The following is a 7,189-nucleotide window of genomic DNA, read 5'->3' as shown; positions in this document are numbered from 1 at the left end:
TTGAGGAAAAACTTATCAAGATAACAGAGATAACAATGCCATCAAACTCACACATGTATAGAGAGGCAAATTATCAATATGTTACACGATTACGTCATAAAAACACAGCAAGCGTGGTTGAAATATAACCAATGTTATAAATATAAATCTAAGTAGGCACTAGTTAAACCATATTAAAGGAAAAAAAAAACATTCGTGAATCATTCGGTGCACGTGCACTAACTCGTCGTCTAGATTGTTCCGAGTTAACGGTCAGCCTATTGCATAAGTGGCTTAACTTCTAAAATTATTCATCCGATGCTGAATCATTCGTAGTACTACAACATAAGTATACAATTGTTCTACGCTTGTAATTTTTAAAAAGTATTATTTATAAGTTGGGTCTTTGGAATACTTTGTTGAAACTAAAGATTGACGATTATACTGCGGTATATTTAAATACTATCATAAACGTATTTACACAATATTCCAATAGCGGCAAACATTTGAAATGAAGTTAATTAATTATTATTAAATTATTGTGTGAAAGTAACACTCATTTAGAGTCTTACAAAAGTAATAGACAGCCCATCAGATTGGCAATTTAAAGTGATGGTAGGCAGGCCACATGGCACGCAGAACAGACAGCCACTGCTCCTCTAAGGTCTTGCTGAGGCAACTTTGGAAGCGCATTATCTACATACAAGGGAGACAAACGGCGTTGTCAAGGTCATCAAAAACGGCGGCTGCAGATGGCTTCCAACCACTATGCAGAAGGCATATAAGTTGCTTTTCGGAAAATATAAACAACGACACAATAGTACAAGAAAATATTTCGTTGATCTCGGAAGATGTTAGATTAATATATGAGAAGATTTAAAAAATCGTTTTGATTAGATTTCAAAAACCCCTGAACAGATTATATCAGTCACATATTTTATCTTTTACACGTATGAGACAAAGCCTGTCATCGCCGAGGAAGAAACGTGGCTGCAGAGTTTATAAACAATTTAAAATCTCATTAAACTTCCACGCGTTAAATATTTACTATCATTAGCTAATTCATGTTAAATAGTACGGTCTCTCATTACTGAAGTTAGCACGTAATCGCTTAGTCATTGGTTCGTAACTCTGCTACACTTATGGAATAATTTGTAGTCATTACACACAACTTCTTTATTATGTAAATTGGTTGATGCATTTGCTGTTTGTTCAAACATTTACGATAAACGTATATTTATTGTTTTCAGACAGACGAACCATATCTAAGTTAATTAGCATATATAAGTGTTAACATGCCTAAAATGTCTTTTCGATTTTATTCTAGTTTATAAATAACTAATTCTGAGAATCAAGTTAGAAATCTTTAGAAACATAATAAAGTTTGGTGGAAGGTAATGAAGGAATACGACTAACAAATCAAAGTCTTTGTTAACTAGTATCTCTGGCAAATCCTACGTACTCTGGATTATTGAAATTTTTTACAGCGACTTTCAGATGAAATGCCTTTGGAAACGCCTATATTCCGCTTTACCTATTCAATTATCATTGAACTATAGATCAAGCGGAATTGGCTAGACCACATGTCACTAAGTATCCTGACCATATAACTAAGTAAGCTACGAAATGAAACCCTTAAACGTAAATATGGTCATTTCAATCGAACCAAATGCCGAATTGGCAGAAGTGAACCCCGCAGGAAATATTGGGGGCTTAAAAAAGTTCACTTTGTTTCTTAGAATAAATTCTTTCAACCAAAGTTTCAAGTCTTGTACTGTACTCATTAGAATTCCATGACTTGGTTCTAACAGAACGGGGTCATTTGTCAAACATCTGTTGCTAGCATGGCTATAAGAGAAATGTTTCTAAGAACGGTCATATCGAAATAAAGCCACCACAAAGTTCAGATTTTTAGCCTTGTGGGTTATTTTATGTAGATATTTCTGTACCGCTCAGAATATAATAAAAAAAAGTAAAATTTTCGATAAGAAATGGCGGCAGTTCGAATAGTTTAAATTGCTGGCGTGTTTTTTAAACCTTCAGTGTCATTTATCCAAATATCCAGTATATTCCCGAAGATCTTGATGATAACATTTTCCGTATAAATTACATTCTTTCATTTACTTAATATAAAATTTTCGTTACTGCACAATACGTATTTCGTTCATAAAATTTAGAAAAGTGAAATTAAAAGTGCCCCATCCTACAAATAATGATAGGTGTAACTCGGAAACTAAGACAGAGGAGAACTGGGGTTTAACGTTCACCGTCACATTAGCGAATTTACAAGATTTTTAAAAGGTTCCATATAACGTCACATGGTGACTAGCTTAACTAAGGACCCGCGATACGCACAGCCAGGTGTTTTAAAATTTCTTATGTGAAAAGGTTTGAATATGTCAATTATTACAATAGTTTAATAGTACATATGTACGTAAATATCATCAAAGTACAATCGTTTCAAGTAAATAATGTTCTAAACGTTGAGACTAAAATACCTTAGATTTATTTCTGATTGATCTTTATCCGATGATCTTTTGGCCAATTACTATGATTCACATTAAACACTTTACAGCACGCTCAAAGATAGGTGCCAAGGCATTGTGCGTATCAGTGACGTTATGATGAATGGCTTGGCCAATCAAAAGCAAATAGATGCAACTCTGCCAAGTGGTACGCGAAATCTTTTTTATCGCACGCCGTGATTGAACTAGAGCGGATTGATTGACGTCTGATATAATCTAATTCGTTTTGTTGTTTCTGTTTTAGAATCCGCACGTAATAGTTTGTGTGCACAAAAATTCTTCTGTTCGTCATATAAGTAATACGTTTACGTCATATAAGTAATAATAAGTAATAATAAGTAATACGTTACATACACATGTATAACGTATTACGTATATGAACATGTAATATGTATATACCATAAGAAAGTTCACATTATGCATACATATAACTTTCTTATTCCAGAAGTACAGAAAGTTTATAATACAAAATTCTTCACAGCAGTATAAAGGCTGTAAAAATAAAAAGTAGTCAAGTTTTTACACGCCTAATTGTTGAACAGGGCGTCCTACCATAAAAAATATAAATAATAGTCGCTTATTTGTTTAAACTTTAATAACGAAGAATGCGGTCCGAAGTGTGATGCCAATACTATGCCCTCTTACTTCGAGCCTTATTGGCAATTTCACAGCCGCTCAGCGAGTCATGGTTGAATCAGGAATGTTGATATTTAAAAAATAATACGAAAGTACCGGCGTAACCCAGCGAATTGGCGTTTTAACATGCTGAACAGAAGGTTGCTGGAGTCTCAAGATTCTAGAATGGAGACCACAAACCAGCGGCGTAGCGTAGGACGTCCGTATAAGAAGGACAGAGGACATTGTTAAGGTTGTCAGAAGTCGTTGGATATAGGACACTTCCTAACGGACTTATTGGAAATCTCTGGAAGAGCTATGTCCGGCATTGGAAGTACGACGGCTAAAAAAAAGTAATTATGATGATGATTATATTCATAACTTGATAATAACTATTAAAGCCTTCTTTGTCATATTTCCTTCTACCCACAAATATAGTGTATTTGTGCTAAAGGAATATAAAAATTTTTAAGATCCCAAGCGTACCATCTTATAGGTTTTATTATGATTTAAGTATTTATAAATATCGTTTTTTTGTTTACAAGTAATAAATATAACTTGTTTATAACTAAAAGTGAGTATAGTGTATATAGAAATGCTATCTGCTGTCGCAGTATCAAGGCCCAAATCGTGTCACACAGTGGACAGGGGAATTATCTCGTTAACCGGAGTGGCATCCGGTGCATGTCTGGTACGCTCGCACCGAGAGGATTGTCAACGTCCCGTAACTAAACAATCAGATTAAATTGATATTCATTGGAAGAACCGGTGAAGTATTCTCAAAGGTATTTGTTACGATTAAAATAATGGTTTAGTAAAATTTGAGAAAACAACATTTTGTTTAGCATTATAACGAAAGACTGCAAAGATACTTATGTTCTAATTTGGTGTGTAATATGGTATAAATATAATAAAGTATTTTGACGCGAAATAGCAATAAATCGATGAATAAGAAACGTATACCTATTTTTAACATTAATAACGATAAAAATAAAAAAAGGTTAAAAGTTATATTCTCTGCTTATACTTGTTTTGGAAAAAAACATTCTGGGATTAACCGATGTGAAATACAACCCATTTATATTTAGTTCATAATGCCCGATGATAGTTTATTATTTATATTTTACAAATGTCCTCGAAATGTGTAATTTGTAGTGTTTTTTACTTTCAAATTTTGACCATGAAGGTCACCATCATCATTTCTGCCATAGCTTAACTATTCCTGAACATAAGCCTTCCCCATAGATTTATAAAGAAACCGGTAAGACGCGACCTGCATCGACGATTTTAACCAGGTCATCTGTCCATTTTACCGGTGGGTATCCCACGCTACCACTATCTATAATGACAAAATATTCTGAAACATCTTTCCATAATAAAACTTTACGGATATTTTGCACGATTATGGACACCTAACATGTTTTAATTTCAATCGAACAGGGAAGTAATTAACATTGATTTTTATTTACAAAAAGTATATATTTCTTCGTATTATTTATATGGAGTAAAGACCTACAACAATATTTGCGGTTTAATTCTCTAAACTAAATAAAGAACTCATTAAGAAAATATTTGCTACGAATGGTTTTGTTTTAAAATAGCAGCTGACGCAATTGGTATTTCAGTAAATATATACCAATAATATCAATTGAACGGATATGGAAATTTACTACGTAATGAAGTAGAAAATCGTATTTTTCAATATTGTGGAAGATCGCTATTTGTGGCTAGTTTTGCTTGGTTAGAGAAGTATTTTCATTATTCATTTACTAGCTAATCATAGTATTTAACAGATATTACCATTTATTTTGTTGCTTTCCTTATAGCCTCTTTGTTGTGACAAAAGCTCATTCTCGGTTTTATTTATGTTAGTTATCCTTAATCAAGGACACAATTATTATAATTTTACCGATTACCAATCAAGTAAACAAATTTTGAAATTACAAACGCAAAAGATAAATACTCTTTCTCTGTTCAAAGCTAGAGTAATTATTTTCAAAGCTATTTCAGGTTAGATGTTAATAAAATTTTGACATTTTGTGTAGTTGAATTTTTAATTCGATCTTAATCAATTTTGTATTATTCAAGACTTTGTTTATGTCATTTAATTAATAAGTAATATATAGTAACCCAATAATGAAAATTGGTATAACAATTTCTCGTATTATTATTTCATTATTTATTAATTCTGAAACCATTAATTTTTTATAAAAGTAAGTTTTATATAAGTATAATAAATGAGCTATACAAACACTCCGTTCGAGCTTTTACTCGTATAAGCAATCATCTGTAGTTATCATAATAAATTTTCATTATATATGATGATTTAAATTCTAAATGTATGTCGAGTTTTTTTAATCGTATTTACTCTTTTATAGAGTAAATTATAATTATACAAATTATCTAATTTATTCACTAGCGACAGTTACAAAAATATTCTAATTAAACACAAAATGTAACAGATATCAAAAACTTCATAGTGAGCACTAGTATGTATATAGAAAGTTAATATACTAGAAATAAAAAAATATATTTTTAACTATTATTATTAGTTAATATTCCTTGATCACTTCTGGCTGAACCTTAGCATGTTGACAGCGGTATTTCACAATAAAAAGAACTAGTTCACGGACCCTTCCGCTTCACGAACTCAGTACCGATGAAGCTGTAAAATCCTTAGGGCTAACAGCATTAACATCTTCAGAAACACTACAACAATACATACACCAAACAGTAGAACCTTTCCTCCATTCTCTCACTCATTTTTGTTGTTGCTTTGTAACATACGTAATAGTAAAAGTACGATTTTAAATTTTAATAATAACTAAGTTGAGATAAAGTAAATGTGTCTCCATATCCTCGAAATGTATTAGATGAATAAGACACAAACTAGATTTAGTCTTATAAATGTTAAAAATATATAATACTTGGTGAGAAGACAGGTGTGGGCACCAGACGTACGATACACTTAAGAAATCAAATCAGTTTTAATTTAGTATATAATCAAGAAGAAACTTCACAGCGGGCCTCATTAGTAAGCTCTCAGCTACTCCACGGGTCACGTAGCCCAGTTAATTGGGGTGTGCTGAACAGATGGCCGTTAGGGCCTTCGGGTTTTGTGAGACGTTCACTCACAAGGTGGACAAACGACCTTGTTGAGGTCATTGGATGACATTTGGTTGCAGGCTGCTTGAAACCAGTCCTAATAGAAAAAGAAGCGTATTTCTAGCTGTGGACATCCTAGGGCTGAAAAGTCAGTGATAAAGAAACATTTATCTTATAGTTGTTGTTGTTATTCTGCCTATATTTATTTTGTCTGATATTTTTACATTAATCACCTCATAGCTATAATCGATTTTGACTTTACCGATATGATAGTACATTTTAGACAATGAAACCTATATAATATATAGTTAATTTGTTATGAGGAAATATTACGAGATTTTTTTACGCAATTATTTTTATCAGAGTATGGCTATTAAACAACAAATGTGATATATGTTAACACAATAAGTATTCTTCTTTTGTTTTGAAGCGAATCGCGATTGTAACGCTAAACACGCACCCGCTGTTAAACAATAAGGCTAAAGAAAACGAGCTGCGTATTGCGCAATGCATTATTTTATTTAAACACACAACATACAACAACTGTCCTATGAAGTCTGTGACAAACCACCATATTATACATATCCATGTATTAAAGATTAAGAAATGTTTACTTGTTTATAATTAACGAAATACTTGAAGCCGAGTTAATAATAATAAGTGAACGTAAATGAAAGAAGGACAATTTAGTGTTCACAAATATGTAAATAAAAACACAATATGTAGTTATGCTGTCTGTACCATAAATATATAATTCTACTTTTAAAAATATAACAAAGTTGATAGAATTTTGTCAATCGGTAAGAGATACAAACGCTAAGAGATAATGATAATAATATTAACGTTGTAGCCTATGTGTATAAATATAACGTTCCTTAAAGTATTTCTTCGCATAAAGGCCGTCAAATAAAAGGCGTCCTCAGCGATGTTTCACGTGACATAGTCGCCGCCAATAGTAGGCCGTA

The sequence above is a fragment of the Battus philenor genome, unplaced genomic scaffold (genome assembly GCF_028537555.1).
Source record: "Battus philenor isolate CCGP_79_NKW_IND1 unplaced genomic scaffold, ilBatPhil1.0.hap1 SCAF_16, whole genome shotgun sequence".
Classification (NCBI taxonomy): domain Eukaryota; kingdom Metazoa; phylum Arthropoda; class Insecta; order Lepidoptera; family Papilionidae; genus Battus; species Battus philenor.
The sequence above is the reverse complement of the archived record's forward strand: the minus strand, read 5'-3'. Positions refer to the sequence as shown.